At 56.1% G+C, this 15039-nt stretch overlaps 1 protein-coding gene and 1 non-coding gene across 2 annotated transcripts in view; one reads left to right on the top strand and one right to left on the bottom strand.

The window, feature by feature from the left end:
• Positions 1-15039, top strand: part of ARID3B (AT-rich interaction domain 3B) — a 208617-nt gene that overhangs the window by 173838 nt on the left and 19740 nt on the right. The window lies entirely within an intron of this gene.
• Positions 2006-2112, bottom strand: LOC130036899 (U6 spliceosomal RNA). Its single transcript, XR_008794469.1, has one exon. It is a non-coding gene; the product is annotated as a U6 spliceosomal RNA (small nuclear RNA).

The following is a 15039-nucleotide window of genomic DNA, read 5'->3' as shown; positions in this document are numbered from 1 at the left end:
ATTCCTGAGCGCAGAGTCAGGAACAAGCCCTGTGCATTGCTGGGTGTGGTTCCCCAAACAAAAACAAAACAAGTGGGACTGGAGCAATAGCACAGCGGGTAGGGCGTTTGCCTTGCATGCAACCGACCTGGGTTCGATTCCCAGCATCCCATGTGGTTCCCCTGAGCACCGCTGGGAGTAATTCCTGAGTGCAGAGCCAGGAGTAACCCCTGAGCATCACCAAGTGTGACCCAAAAAGAAAAAGAAAAAAAATAAAACACAGAAATTCTGGAGAAGTCACTGGGGTGGCCAGAGGCCTCCCGTCTCTCCTCTCCGCTCCCCTGGGTAATTCCCTGGTCTTCAGACTCACCTGAAGTTAAAAGTCCCTGTCCAGCTCCTTGCCAGGAGGTCAGCTGTTATCTTACTCCCAGAGACAGGGAGCTCACTACCCTACAGGCCCACCAGCTTCTCATCTCCACTCTAGCGATGCCACCATCTCTGACCTCCTAGGGCCCGAGCTGTGCTCTTACCTGGCATAAGAGCAGCTAAGGATGACAGGTGCATGGAGAGCCCAGAGTGGGGAGCAGTCGGCTCTCTGGGGTTCTCCATCTCAAACACCTCTTCCCAGGGAGCCCCTCAGAAGAACGAAGTCCGGCTCTCCCCTACATTCTGTTTGAGACCCACAAACTACCCCAAGCAGTTGCTCTCTGTGGAGCTTCTTTGCCCCCCATGAAGGCAGCAAGTTCATCCCCACTGAGGCACAGAGCCCCCCCGCCCCAGAGCCACCCCCAATCACTGCAGAGTTCCTGGGAGTTCCCTGAGCCCAGGTATGGCACCTGGACTAGGGAGGGTCAGGCAGGCAGCTGCCCAGTCTGCCCCTTAGCGCTCCTTCCCCACTACCTGCCCTTCCAATCCACTCCCACAGGGTGTCCTCCAAGACCTCAGCCCCCTGCCTGTGCCCTCCCGCACCGGCTCCCCAGAGCTATGCAGCCAAGATGCAAATCTCTCCCACACATACTTTTCTGTTGTCTGGTTTTGGATTTGGGGCCAGACACAGCAGTGCTCAGGGGTTACTCCTGACTCTGTGCTCAGGGACCACTCCTGCTGGCGCTCATAGGACCATACAGAGTGCTGAGGATTGAACCTGGGTTGGCTGGTAGAAGGCAAGCACCCTACCTTCTGTGCTATCTCTTGGGCCCTCTCCCCCACATACTTCAATGGCAAGAAAACCTCGGACCCAGGGCCTGGGCCCTGAAACCATCCCCAGTGGGAGAAGCAGCCCAGTTTCTGGGTGGTTCTGCTGATATTCAGGCTGGTTCGCCCTCTAGGGGCCTCCCTTGCCATACAGATTCATGAACGCTGGGCTGGAAGATGACCAAAGGCTAGAGCACATGCTTTGCATGTGGGAGACCCAGATCCCATCCCTAGAGCACTCTCGGGTATGGCCCCTCAAAAAAACAAACAAACCCCAGGGGCTGGAGCAATAGCACCGCGGGTAGGGCGTTTGCCTTGCACGCGGCCAACCCGGGTTCAATTCCCAGCATCCCATATGGTCCCCTGAGCACCGCCAGGGGTAATTCCTGAGCACAGAGCCAGGAGTAGCCCCTGTGCATCGCCGGGTGTGACCCCCCCAAAAAATATTGAGGCTGGAGAAACATACTTATAATATATAAGGTAAGATGCCTGCCTTGCACACACCGGACCCAAATTTCATTCCCGGCACCGGCACCCCATATGGCCCCCTGAGTCTGCCATGAGCAATCCCTGAGTGCAGAGCCAGGAGTAAACCCTGAGCACCCCTAGCAATAATAACCAAAAGCAATAATAAATCTAGGGGCCAGACAATAGTTCTGTGGGGAGGGCATTTGCCTTGCACACAGATGACCCAGGTTCGATCCCCAGCATCCCATATAGTTCCCTGAGCATCTCCAGAAATAATTCCTGAGTGCAGAGCCAGGAGTAAGCTCTGAGCATTGCCAGGTGTGACCCAAAAAGCAAAATTAATAATATTCACCTTCAAATAATAATAATAATAATTCGCTTCACGAATTTGCGTGTCATCCTTGCGCAGGGGCCATGCTAATCTTCTCTGCATCGTTCCAATTTTAGTATATGTGCTGCCGAAGCGAGCACTGTTAGGGGTAAGTCATGAGCATTATCAGGTATGGTCCCCAAAAACCAAAACAAGGGGCTGGAGCGATAGCACAACGGGTAGGGCATTTGCCTTGCATGCGGCCGACCCGGGTTCGATCCCCAGCATCCCATATGGTCCCCTGGCCACCGCCCGGAGTAATTCCTGAGTGCAGAGCCAGGAGTAAACCCTGAGCATCGCCAGTTGTGACCCAAAAAAGAAAACTAATTAATTAAAAGGATAAAGATCAAATTAGATCAAATGCTCGTCTAGCTGTACATAACAGATGTCTGCAAAGGTGCTGTCGTTCTTGCCCCCACTGGATGGGGGTGGTGGGGACACACTCCTAGTGCTTATGGCATATACTTTCAGCTCTGGGGATGAAGAATCATGCGGGGAGCCGGGAATTAAACCCAGTCAGTCCCACACAGCGCCAGAGTCCTGCCCACTGTGCTGTCTCTTCAGTGCCTCTCACCCTGTCTTACTCTCTATGTTGGTTTTTGTTCTTGGGCTACACCAGGGGCTGTTTGGACGTTACTCCCAACCCTGTACTTGCGGATTGCTCTCCCCAGTGCTCCAGGGACTGTATACTGCTTTGTTCTGTGTTGTTTTGGGGCCACACCCGGCAGTGATCAGGAGTCACTCCTGTCTCTGTGCTCAGGCTTCACTCCTGGCAATGCTCGGGGAACCGTAGGGATCAAGCCCAGGTCCACTACGTGCAAGGCAAACTCTCTCCCTGTGGTGTTATCATCCCGGCCCGTGTAGGGCTGGGAATCATGCAGCGTCCCAGTCCTCTAAGCTACCTCCCAGCCTCCAGCTCTCTTATCAGGCTAAATGTCAGCAGTTTGGGGGCCAAGCCATAGTACGGGGCTTACAACTACGCCTTGCACGCGGTCGACCCAGGTTCAATTCCCCACATCTCCGTATGGTCCCTGAGCACTGCCAGAAGTAATTTCTGAGCACTGAGCCAGGATTGAGTAATTTCTGAGCACCGCCAGGTGAGGCCCAAAAAGAAAGAAAAGAAAAAAAGAAGAATCATGCCAGTGATAAGGCTGACATTGGAGCCACCTGAGGCAAGTGACAGTGACCAGGAGCTCCTGCAGCCTGGCCGGCCCCCACCAGTGCCCCTGTAGAGAAACCCTACAGAGCCACCTGGAGACCCAGGCTGAGCTAAGGGAGAGTTCTGGAAGGTTCTGTTTTCTGCTGCTCTGACTCGGGATGACCACACAGCCAGGCTTGCCGGAAGTGACCTTATCTCCGCTCCTGCCGGCTCTCTCCGGTCCCTCGGGGGAGGGTCAGCTGTAGCCTGTGCAAAGTTGAGTCCTGGGGGGGGTCCCCTCCTGCAGAGCCCGGGAGCTCCCGCCTTCCAGCCGCGGCCCTAGCGCCCAGCGCCCAGCGCCACCCCGTCCAGCCGCCAGGGGGCAATGTCCCCCTCGCCCTGCGGATTCCTCGGCCTGCAACCGTGGACCAAAGAGACCAGAGGCCCCAAGGCCAGTTCACCGCGGACAGCAAGCGGAAGACAATGGCCTTTGTCTAATCGCCACCAAGAATCGAGCGCTTCCCACGCAGGGCCTTGTCCTCCGCCTCCGAGATAGGGCTGGGGGTTGAGGAGCCTGAGGCTGGGTTCTAAGTCACACCCAGAACCGGGCCTTGGGCCGCCCGCCTGCAGCCAGAGCCACTGGGCCTTCGTGTTCCCAGGAGCAGTGAAACAAAGCAAGAGGCCCCGATGGGGAGGAGGCCCCACGAAGAGAGCTAACCGGCTGGCCTCCCCTGCACTGCACAGAGTGTGGCCCCTGGCCTCGTGCCCCAGCCCCGCAGGGCAAAGCTGCCAGGGTCCCCTGAGCCCAGTGAGTGGCCCTTACCACACCCCTGCATCATCGCTGACTCATGTCCCTTCCACCCCACCCAGTCGGAAAGGCAACGGGCTCCTCCTCAGCCCTGGACCTGCCACCCAGACCCAGACCTTCACTCGGCAAGCCTGGCCTGTCCACCTGCCTTGCCAGAGTGGCCGCCTCAGAGGCAGCCGTGCCACCACCCTGAGGCTGGAGCTGGGACAGGAGGGTATGTCAGCCCAGGGGTGCAGGGCGGGGTGCGCAGACAGAGGCGGAGTCTTGGGATAGAAAAGTCCCTTTTAAGGCCGGGGAAGTGACTCTGAAACCGGGTTACGTACAAGCTTTGCATACAGAGCCTTGGGTTCCAGCCCCAGCACGACAAGCTTCCCCTAGCACCTCCAAGTATCGGTCCAGAAAGCAAACAAACCCCAAAAAAGGCAGCTCCAGACTCAGGGCTGGGGGTGTGACTCGGTGCTAGCCCAACTGCCTTGCAGGTGCAAGGCCCTGGGTTTGATCCCTGCTCTGGGGGAAAGCACCCAAGACCATTATCACAGCCAGGCTGGCTTAGCAAAACAGAGACAGACGACCTGGGCGTGCAGATGCTGCTTCCGGCTGAAGAGCATCGCTGAAGACCCAGAGGCTAGGGGTCCAAGCAGAGGAGCTGCGGGCACCGGGCCGTAGGAGGAGGGGCCTCCAGACCCCAAGAAGGAGCCTTGCAGCTGCCTAGTGACTCGACATACATTTACTGCCCTGCCACAAGCCGGGGAACAGAGAGACGAGCCCACCTCTGGCCTCAGAGAAACCCCTGCCCCCCACATTCCAGAAGCCCCGAGTGGCTTCCTGGCTCGAGTCCCCTGAAGAAGGCTGTGGCTCCCCCTCCTGACTCACGGGGCATTTGCTGGAGCCCCCACCGGCCGGGGGAGGCCCCGGGCCACCCCACCCCCAGCCGGGTGAGAAGCCTTTCAGAGCAGATACCACACCCGGGGCGGGCGAGAGGATTTGCATGCGTTTTGCAGAAGCTGGGCTGCAGCTCCCCAGCGCTCAGCTGCCCTCCCTGCAGCCCCAGCCAGCCTCCCCTCCCCCCTGCCAGGGCCTCGACACCGCCCTGGCTCCCAGGCTCCCCTCCCCTCAGCCCCAGACAGCGCCTAGGAAACCGGAGAAGCACGGGCTGGGGCTTCCAGTCTGCCAGGCCGAGCTGAGCGGGAGGCCCGGGCAGACCTCCGGGGTGGGGGGGCACAGCTGAGAGCTTAGGGGGCAGCAGCGGGGAGGGGAACAGAGGCCGAGGCAAAATGTTCCCCTCAGTTAACAAGTGGGTCAGAGAGCCAGACTTGCGTGTGCGAGGCCCAGAGTACGACCCCCCAACCCCTCCCCCCCCCACGCACATACACACACAGCTGCTGTGATACCCAGAACCACAAGTGTGTGGTTCACAACCTCTGTGCATCACAACCAAAGGTGCCACTTCGGGGTATCACAACAACACAAAGGGAAGGGAGGGAGGGAGGAAAATAGAATTTGCTGTTTTTCCTTCTGTTTGGGGGCCATGCCAGAGTGCTCAGGGATCACTCCTGGAGGGACTGGAGCGTCCTATGTGGTGCTGGGGATGGAACCTTGGTCAGCTTAATAAGGTAGGCGGCTTCCCCCTGTACTGTCTCTCCAGCACAGTAAGCACTGTGTTTTGTTTTTTTGAGAGGGGGTTGGGTTTTTTAGGGGGATGGATTTTTTAATTTGTTTTTGTTTTTGGACCATAGCCAATGATACTCAGGGATTACTCCTGGCTCTGCAGTCAGGAATCACTCCTTTTTTTTTTTTCTTTTCTTTTTGGATCACACCCGGCAATGCTCAAGGGTTACTCCTGACTCAGAAATTACTCCGGGCAGTGCTAGGGGAACAGTATGGGATGCCAGGTATCTAACCCAGGTCAGCTGTGCAAATGCCCTCCCCGCTGTACTATGGCTCGAGCCCAGGAATCACTCCTGGTGGTTCTCAGTACATCATAAGGGACCACTGAGGATGCTGGGGATCAAACCAGGGTTGTCTCACTGCGAGTGAAGGGAAGTGAGCTTTGGGCCCAGACACTGAGGGTTGGTCACTTACTTAGTCTTGTTTTGTCTTTGAGTTTGGGGGCTATACCCAGCAGTGTTCCAGGCTTACTCCCAGTTCTGTGCTCGGGGATCACTCCTGGCAGTGCTTGGGGGGACGTGGTGCCGGGACCAAGTCCTTGTCAGCCACATACCAGCAAGTACCTTGACCCCTGAACTATCTCTCCTGCCCCTCACTGAAGAAATTTTAATGCAACCCCAGATATGTAAAACAGGCAAACACCACATCCAACATTTCCTTACTATAAACCATAAAATCGAATTTACTTTGTTTTGGAGCTCTACCTGGCAGTGCTCAGTTCAGAGGCAGGTGGGGGGTGGGGGACTTGCTCCTAGCAGTGCTTGGGGGGCAGAAGCAGATAATGTGGTGTTAGGGATGGAGCATGGCCTCCCCCTCCGCCCTCCCCCTCCTCCCCAAGCATGCACTCCAGTTCACTGAGCTATCTGTCCAGGCCCCATTCGTTCATTATTGGGGGGCTGGCGAGAGGGAGTGCAGGTGCTAAGGCACTTGACTTGCATGCAGCCACCCTGAATTCTTCCCCAGCACCACAGCTGGGCCCCAGAGTCCCATTAGGTGTGACCCTTGAGTGCAGAGCCGGGGATAAGCTCCGAGCACAGGCAAGAGTGGCCCAAAACACAGATATTACAGAAGACCACTTCTACTTCAGGATGCAGAATTGGCCGGCTCTTTGCACCCAGGAAGCCGCAGGGGTTCCCAAATCCAGCCGAGGCCATCCATACCCTCCTGCTGGCCCTCAGGGTCCCTCTCGGGCCCCAGTGTGGGCTGTCCTGGTGCAGTTTCCTGACCCCGCTGGAGGCCAACATCTGGAGCTCGACTGTGTTTGAATGATGGGAAACCTGAATTTTAATAACCATAATCATCGTCATAAGTAGCGTGGCTATAATAAAACAGACAATAGAGGACAGAGTATTACGTCACATAAAATTCTAACATAATAACACATCGCGCCAGATCCTGTCCTAAACACTTGACACTTAAGGGCCATTAAATATTCCCAGTATGTTCAGGAGGCATCATTTTGTTCTGTTTGGGGACCACACCTGGCTATGCTCTGCGCTTACTCCTGGCTCTGCACCCAGGGCTTACTCCTGGCAGAGCTCAAGGGACCCTGTGTGGTGCTGGGGATCAAACCCAGGTCAGCCTTGTGCAAGGCAAGTGTTGTGTACAGTCTCTGCCTTGCGCCCGGCATGATTTTTTTAAATTATTATTTTTTAATCGAATCGCCGAGATAGACAAAGTTGTTCATGGTTGCGTTTCAGTCATCCAACAATGTTCCAACACCCATTCCTTCCCCACTGCACATTTCACACCACAAATGTCCTAGTTTCCCTCCTGTCATCACCACTTGTCCATAGTCTGCCTCTATGGCACTGGCAGACGCCTCTTCCTCTCTCTCTCTCTCCCTCTCTCTCTCTCTCTTCTCTCTTCTCTCTCCTCCTCCTCTCTCCTCTCTCCTCTCTCTCTCTCTCTCTCTCTCTCTTCTCTCTTCTCTCTCTCTCTCTCTCTCTCTCTCTCTCTCTCTCTCTCTCTCCTTTTAGTCACTGTTTTACAATACAGGTACTAAAGGTTTTCATGTATATTCCTTTACCTCCTTTTAGCACTCAGTTCTTGTCCAGAGTGATGATTTCCAACCATCATGGTCATAGTGGTCCCTTCTCTGTCCTAACTGCCCTGCCCACCTCACTCCCATTTGGCATGCTCCCTATCATGGACCCTGGACCATGCTTCTGGCCAAGGCGTGACCCTTTTCAGAGCAAAGACACAGTGAGTCCAGTAGCCCCTCAAATAGCAGGGCCCCTCCTCAGAGGAGGGGAGGCAGGGCTTGGGCGGTTCTGGAGGCCTGTGGATTTTCCCACCCTGCTTCTGGGCCCAGACCCCTTCCCATGGCCCTTCCAGCCACTCCTCAACCCCAGACCAGAACCGGCCCAGTTGACCCTGGAACCAGGCCCAAGGGAGGAGGCTGCTCCTTCTTACACCCTCATCCCCGTGCGTCCCTCCGGGGTCTGTGTTCACCCCAGCTCACCTCCACTCTATGGTCCAACTAGAACATTCCACAAAGACCGGGACTGCGGGGAGAGAGACGTGTACCCCAGGGAGGTGTCAAGACAGGTGCAGCAACTGAGACCCCCCCACCCTGGGCTGGGCTCTGCCCCTGCCCGCCATAGGGGGCCACCACATCGTGACCTCTGAGGTCTGGGGAGCAGCCTGTGAACCTCTGTGGCATGGTGGGGGAGATCCCGAGGGCAGACCACCAGGATGGCATCCCCCAGCTCCCAGTAGCCTCTCAGTTGGGCCACCACCACCACTAAAACCAACAGCTACGAAACCGCCAAAGCATCCCCACCCAGACCCCACTGCTAACACCAGAGAAAAGGGGCAAATCACCGAGGAAATCACCGAGGGACAAAGTGCTGTTACGAAAGGCAGACTCGAAGCTGATATTTAAAATACTGGCCGAGAGATAGTTCAGCCGGGGAAGCACTTGGCTCGCGCACGGCAGAACAGGGTTTAGTCCCCAGCACCGCATTGATACTGGAGCACCAACAGGAGTGATCCCTGAGCACTAGAGTCAGGACTGAGCCCTGAGCACAGCAATGTGTGTCCCGCTCCCCACAAAGGCCGATAAAACAAAATCCTTGTACGAGTGGCCAAAGCCCAGGTTTAATCTCTAATATTACCCGGTCCCCTGAATACTCTAGTGGACAATGTTGGGAACCATCTCTAGCGCTGCTGGGTGTGGTGGTGAAAATGAAATAAAGCAAGAAAAAAAGAAAATCCTGGTGCAGGGGCCAGGGGTATGGCTCAAGAGGTGAGACACCTGCCTACCATGTGCAAGGCCCTGAGTTTGACCCCTAGCACCTATTTTTAAAACATAGGTGGTGGGGCTGGAGTGATAACACAGCGGGTAGGGCGTTTGCCTTGCACTCAGCCAATCTGGGTTCGATTCCCAGCATCCCATAGGGTCCCCTGAGCATAGCCAGGAGTAAGTCCTGAGTTCAGAGCCAGGAGTAACCCTTGTGCATCGCCGGGTGTGACCCACAAAGCAAAAAAAAAAAAAAAAACCACAAAATAATTAAAAATAGGTGGGCCAGGGGGTTGGAGTGATAGCACAGCGGGTAGGGCGTTTGCCTTGCACGCGGCCGACCCGGGTTCGGTTCCCAGCATCTCATATGGTCCCCTGAGCACCACCAGGAGTGATTCCTGGGTGCAGAGCCAGGAGTAACCCCTGAGCATCACCAGGTGTGACCTGAAAAGCAAAAAAAAAAAACAAAACAAAAAAACAAAAACAGGTGGGCCAAAGAGATAGTGCAGGGCAGTTAGTTGCCTCGCACACAGCTGGCCCTGGTCTCATCCCCGGCACCTCATGGGGCCCCCCAAGCACGGCTTGAGTGACCTCTGAGCAGAGTCAGGATAAACCCTGAGCATGGTTTGGCCTAAGACACCCCACCACTTCAAAACCAAGAAATAAATTAAAATCCTTGTGTACTGCCAGTGCTCAGTAGACATTAGCTGTCCTCATCAGTGAGTACCATAAGGTCCCTGCACACGGACCTCTGTAAGCGCTAGTGTCTGGGCCCCAGAGGGGACACAAGGCAGGTGGCAGCATCTGCCGGCGCCCCACCTCCACCCCCAGGACTTGTTTGTGCACACAGGTCAGCACCAGTGGAGGTCACGAGGGCCCTCCCAGACGCCCAGACCCGGAGGAGCTGGCTAAGGTCAGAAGCTAATCTCGCCCACATCTCCCTGCTGAGGGAGGACTCAGCCAGTCTGAGGGGAGAGGCCTCAAGGAGTGATGCCCCTTCAGTAGACTGGCCATGCTAACCCCTGGGCGGGAGGTGAGGGCTCAGAAACCCCACAGAGGGAGGGCATTTGCCTTGCATGCGCCCTACCTGGGTTCGCTCCCTGGCATCCCATATGATCCCCTGAGCACCGCCAGGAGTAATTCTTGAGCACAGAACCAACAGAACCAGGAGTAATTCCTGTGTGACCCAAAAACTAAAAAAAAAAAAGAAGAAGAAAGAAACCCCCAAGCGCTGCAAAGGCCTAGCATGAGGCAGATGGATGGACAGGGGCCCACAGGAGCCTGTTCCCTAAGGGTCAGGATGGAGGCCCGGTCCAGCCCCGTGGCTCTGGCTCCCTGTTTTCAAACCCTGCTCCAGGGCTCTGAGCCACAGCACTGGCCTGGTCTCCCAGCAAACCCCCATTTTCTTTACTTTTTTTTTCTTTTTTGGTGGAGGGGCTACTCCTAGCTCTGTGCTCAAGGGTCGCCCCTGTGCTGCTAGGGGACCACGTGGGTTTGGGGATGGACTGGGTGAGCCACATTGACTCCTGTCCTCTCTCTATGCCCCCACCCCCCCCACCCCATCGCGTTCCTTCTTCTCGGTGCCCCCTTGTGTTTCCACCCTTGGCTCAGCCCCCACGCCAGGGAGGGCCTGAGTCAGTGTGACCGCCTTACCCCCATGCCCTAGCCCTTTCGTCCTGGTCTCAAAGGTCCGCTTAGGTGTCCCTGGTGCCATTTCCTGTCAGTGCCACCCCAGCGACTCTCCCTGACCACCTGGCACTTGCCAACACCTCTTTCTGCAGAAGGCTCCTCCTTCCGGGAGGGGGTCCCGGCTCTAGCTGGGGGTGGGGGGCCCAGGTCAGGCTGCCACCCACCTCTGCTCACAGTCGCCCACACTGGCCCAGCGGCACCTGCTAAGCTGGGCAGGAAGTAGAAGGGGACTTTGCTGGAAATCTGCCTTTAATCTTGGCTTCCTGTTTTCTGCCCCCGGGGACCGCCCAGGCCGTCGGAGTTTCAAACCATTTCACACCAGTTTCTCTAAACTGTCATCTGAGAGCAGAAGCAAGGGGGTGGGAGAAGGGGGGGGGGGAAATTAGGGAGGGGGAGCCCCCGGGAGCTGCCTGCCTTCAGTCTAGGAAAAGGTGCTACCGCCTGGCTTCCTGAGCGCCCAGAACCCCGTTCAGTTTTGCCAGCCCAGTTGGCCAAGGTCAGCATTGAACCGCGGGGAGCTCTGGACTTTTCTCTGTCTTTTGGGGACAAGGCTTGAGCCTCCCTGTTTGGGAGAGGGAACCTCTTAAAATTCCTCCCAACTCCTAAAATCCCAGGTCCCTTCTCTGAGGGACCCTTCCCCTCCCCCCTCCCCTCTTCTTCCCTCCTCTTTCCCCTCAAATCCCCTTTCTTCCCCTCTTCCCCTCTTCTCTCCTTTCCCTCCCCCACATCTCTCTCTCTCTCTCTCTGTCTTTCACTCTCTTAGGTTTGGGGCCTATACCCTGCAGTGCTCAGGGGTCACTCTTGGTAATACTTACGGCAACCAAGTGAATTGCCAGGCATTGAACCTGGGGCAACAGCAAGCAAATGCCTTACCCACTACGCCATCTCTCTCACCCAATGAAGGTTTTTCTCTTTTTGGGACTCGGGTGGGTTTGGGCCCCCTCAGCAGTGTCAGACAGTGGAAGACACTCCTGGCCAGTGCTTAGCAGGTTGCTTCTAGCTGCTCAAGCAACCCTGCGGTGCCAGGAAGCAAACCCAGGCCTCTCGCCATCAGAGCACACGTGCAGCCTCTCCGGCCTGCTCCGAGCCCGCTGAGACTGTCCAGAGCTCCAAGTTTCGGAGATTCCAGGTTTGAAGCAGATCCTGGAGGTGGGACCCCAGGGAAACCTTGGGGGCTTTCCCTATCAAATGCCATTTTTTTTTTGGCTTTTTGGGTCACACCTGGCGATGCACAGGGGTTCCTCCTGGCTCTGCACTCAGGAGTTACTCCTGGCGGTGCTCAGGGGACCATATGGGATGCTGGAATCGAACCTGGGTTGGCCGCATGCAAGGCAAACGCCTTACCCGCCGTGCTATCTCTCCAGCCCTGGTTTCTTTTTCTTTCTTTCTTTCTTTCTTTCTTTCTTTCTTTCTTTCTTCCTTTCTTTCTTTTTGCTTTTTGGGTCACACCCGGCGATGCACAGGGATTCCTCCTGGCTCTGCACTCAGGAGTTATTCCTGGTGATGCTCAGGGGACCATATGGGATGCTGGGAATCGAACCCGGGTCATTCACGTGCAAGGCAAACAAACGCCCTACCCGCTATCTCTATCTCTCCAGCCCCTCAAATGCCAATTTGACTTTTTCGTGGTCAAAGGTCTCAGGTTCAGGACTGAAAGCAGAGGATGGGAGGTGATAGAATTCAGTAGAAACTTTATTTGAGAAGAGAAAGAGAGGGGGTGGGGTGGGGCAGAGCAATAGTGTATCATACAGCGGGTAGGAACGGTAGAGGGTTTGCCTTGCCTGTGCCAGACTCGGGTCCAATCTGGCTTCCCATAGGGTTCCCCAAGCATCAAGCATCGCGTCGCTGGGTGTGGCCCCAAAACAAAACAAAACAAAAGGAAACAAAAGGAATGGAAGGAGGAGAGGGCAGGGAAGCTGGCCCTTGGGGTATCTATCCTTAAGTAGGAAGCCTGGGAAGGAGGAAAATCTCCTCTTTTTTGTTCTGCTCTTGTTTTGTTTGGGACCACCCCCCTCCCCCGTCCATGATGCTCAGGGCTCATCCCTCTGTGCTCAGGGATCACTCCTAGCAGGCCCAGGGGCCGTATGCGTTGCTGGGGATCGAACCTGGGTCAGGCGGGTACAAGGCCAGCTCCCTACGCTGTCCTGTGGTCTGGTTCCCAACATCGCTGCTGCCCCCTCTAATGCCCGCTCTCTTCTCCCCGTTGGTCTTGTCACCTGGGCCCTCTGGGTTCCTGTTACTCTCTCTTCTGCCTGGCTCTTGACTGGCCCTTTGGAATGGGAGCCACAAATCATCATCTTGCCGTCCCGTGCACCCAGCGCCGCAGAGGTGCTAGGATGGACGTATCAAGAGAGTGAACAAACGGATGGATGACGAGGAGGAGGGGAACTAACGGGCTCCTCCGCGGGAAGGCGGCTCCAGGGGCGGGGTGCAGAACCCGTCATTGATTTATCTTCTGTGGCCAGGGTTCAAGGAAGTTGAGAGATCTGAAATATCGGTTTCTGTCCTCTGTGAAGAGGTGGAGCTGGGATTCGAAAGGCAAGTCTGTTTGACTCCAAAGGTCACACCTGCGGCCACCCCAGGGGAAAGGTCAGTGTTTGGGGGTTAGAGAAAAAAGGGCCTTGGTAAAACTGACACTGGAATTACAGCACCAGGAGCAGTTCCCTTCCCCCCCCCCCCCAAATACCTTCCAAGCCGTCAACTTGTAGGTTTTTTTGAGAAGCATCAGCAGAGCAGCTGAAGCACTTCCTTCCTTCCCAGCTCAGGGGTGCCCTTCTTTGGGCCCCACGTTATCATTTCATCTTGACCACGGGAAAAGAAAGGGAAACCAGCAGAACGGAGCAAGACCTTGCCTCCCTCACCCCCAAATTTGCTAAATCTGTACCAGCAGTCTCTCTCTCTCTTGAACGCGGGTTCCAAGCCAGATCCTACAAAGGAAACAGAGACCTTAAGTAACCAGGCCCAAGTAGCACAGCTAGTTAAGTAACCCGGCTGAGAGTTCACTTTCTTTGTTTTTGTTTGGGGGCCACGGCCAGCAGTGCTTGAGGCTTACTTCTGGCTCTGGGCTCAGGAATCACCCCCGGCGGTGCTCGGGGGACCGTATGTGATGGTGGGGATCAAACCAGGGCCCCCCACGTGCAATGCAAATGCCCTATCTCTATCTCTGCCCCTGAGACTTCACTTGAGACTCGAACCCTGAAATCCACGCCGTTCCCCGTTTCATTTCTGCTCTCTGAGACTTTCTAGATGCCTCCTCCAAGGGCCGGGTTGTGACTCTATTTCCCTCCCTTCTGGCCCCCTATTGAGAAGCTGGCCCAGTGAGCGATGCATTGGGACAGAGGGTCAACTGGAGGACTGCCTACAGAGATGCCCCCTACTCCTGACCTTTGGGGGCCTCTGCAATCTGTAGCCCCCTTCTCCCAGCTTCCCTTCAGAGAGCCCTGGGCTACCCACCCCTCCCCCTGGAGCTCCTCCTTTATTTTGCATTTCAAGACTCTGCTGTTCTGCCTCACTTCCCCAAGAGGAAAACCCCCTGAAGTCTGTCCAACAGATCTCCAGGCTGGGGTGGGGTTGGGCCACACCTGGGGGTGCTGGGAAGAGGGTTTACGCCCGGCTCTGCATTTGCCTCTTCTCCCCCACCCCTCAAGGGGGCCCTAGGTTGCCAGGATCGAGCCCTGGAGGGATGCCTCTTAGCTCCTTTATTCTCACTCCCGTCCTGCTCAGGCTCCCTTGACTGCTGCTTCAGGCCCTGCGGTGAGAAGCAGCCCCTGGCGAGAGGGTCGCTAATCTCTAAATTAACGGTACTACACCTCAGAGCAGACCATATCTCCGCTGCTCATTAGCAAGGAGGCCCCACTGACCAGGGGCTTGCCACTGCACACTAAGCACTTCAAAGTATGCACACATTTCCCTGCCTGAAAACCTTACGAAGCAGTTCTTTTTCTCCGTTTTACCATGTGCAGAAACTAAAGTGCAGAGAGGTTAAGTAACTTTCCCAGAGTCACACAGCTGACAACTTCCTTATTATTTCCCTGCTAGAAACAAAGGCCAAGAAAACGCCGCAGTGTTCCTGGGCTGGCTCAGTCCGGTCCCTGGGGCCAGTGTGTGTGTGTGTGTGTGGGGGGGGGGTGGAACCCAGTCTCCCCAACTGCGGCTGTTTCCAGTTCCACAGCCACCAAGCTCCCTGCCCGTGTCCCACTTATTCTGTCTACCTGGGGTCCCGGGGCTGTGAAGTTTGCGCTCTAAACCTCCCCCCTCTTTTCTGTTTTGGCGGGACCAGTACCCACCACTCACTCCACTACTACCAGTCATTCGTCTGCGAGCGTCTAGCTAGGGAGTCAGTTCTTTTTTGGGTGGGTGGGTCACACCCAGCGATGCTCCGGGGTTGCTCCTGGCTCTGTGCTCAGGAATGACTCCGGGAGCCGATGCTCCGGGGTCGCTCCTGGCTCTGTGCTCAGGGATGACTCCGGGAGCCGATGCTC

The sequence above is a fragment of the Sorex fumeus genome, unplaced genomic scaffold, assembly GCF_029834395.1.
Source record: "Sorex fumeus unplaced genomic scaffold, SorFum_2.1 ptg000067l, whole genome shotgun sequence".
NCBI classification, from domain to species: Eukaryota; Metazoa; Chordata; class Mammalia; order Eulipotyphla; family Soricidae; genus Sorex; species Sorex fumeus.
Note: the sequence above shows the minus strand (reverse complement) of the source record. Positions and strands in the feature narration are given on the sequence as shown.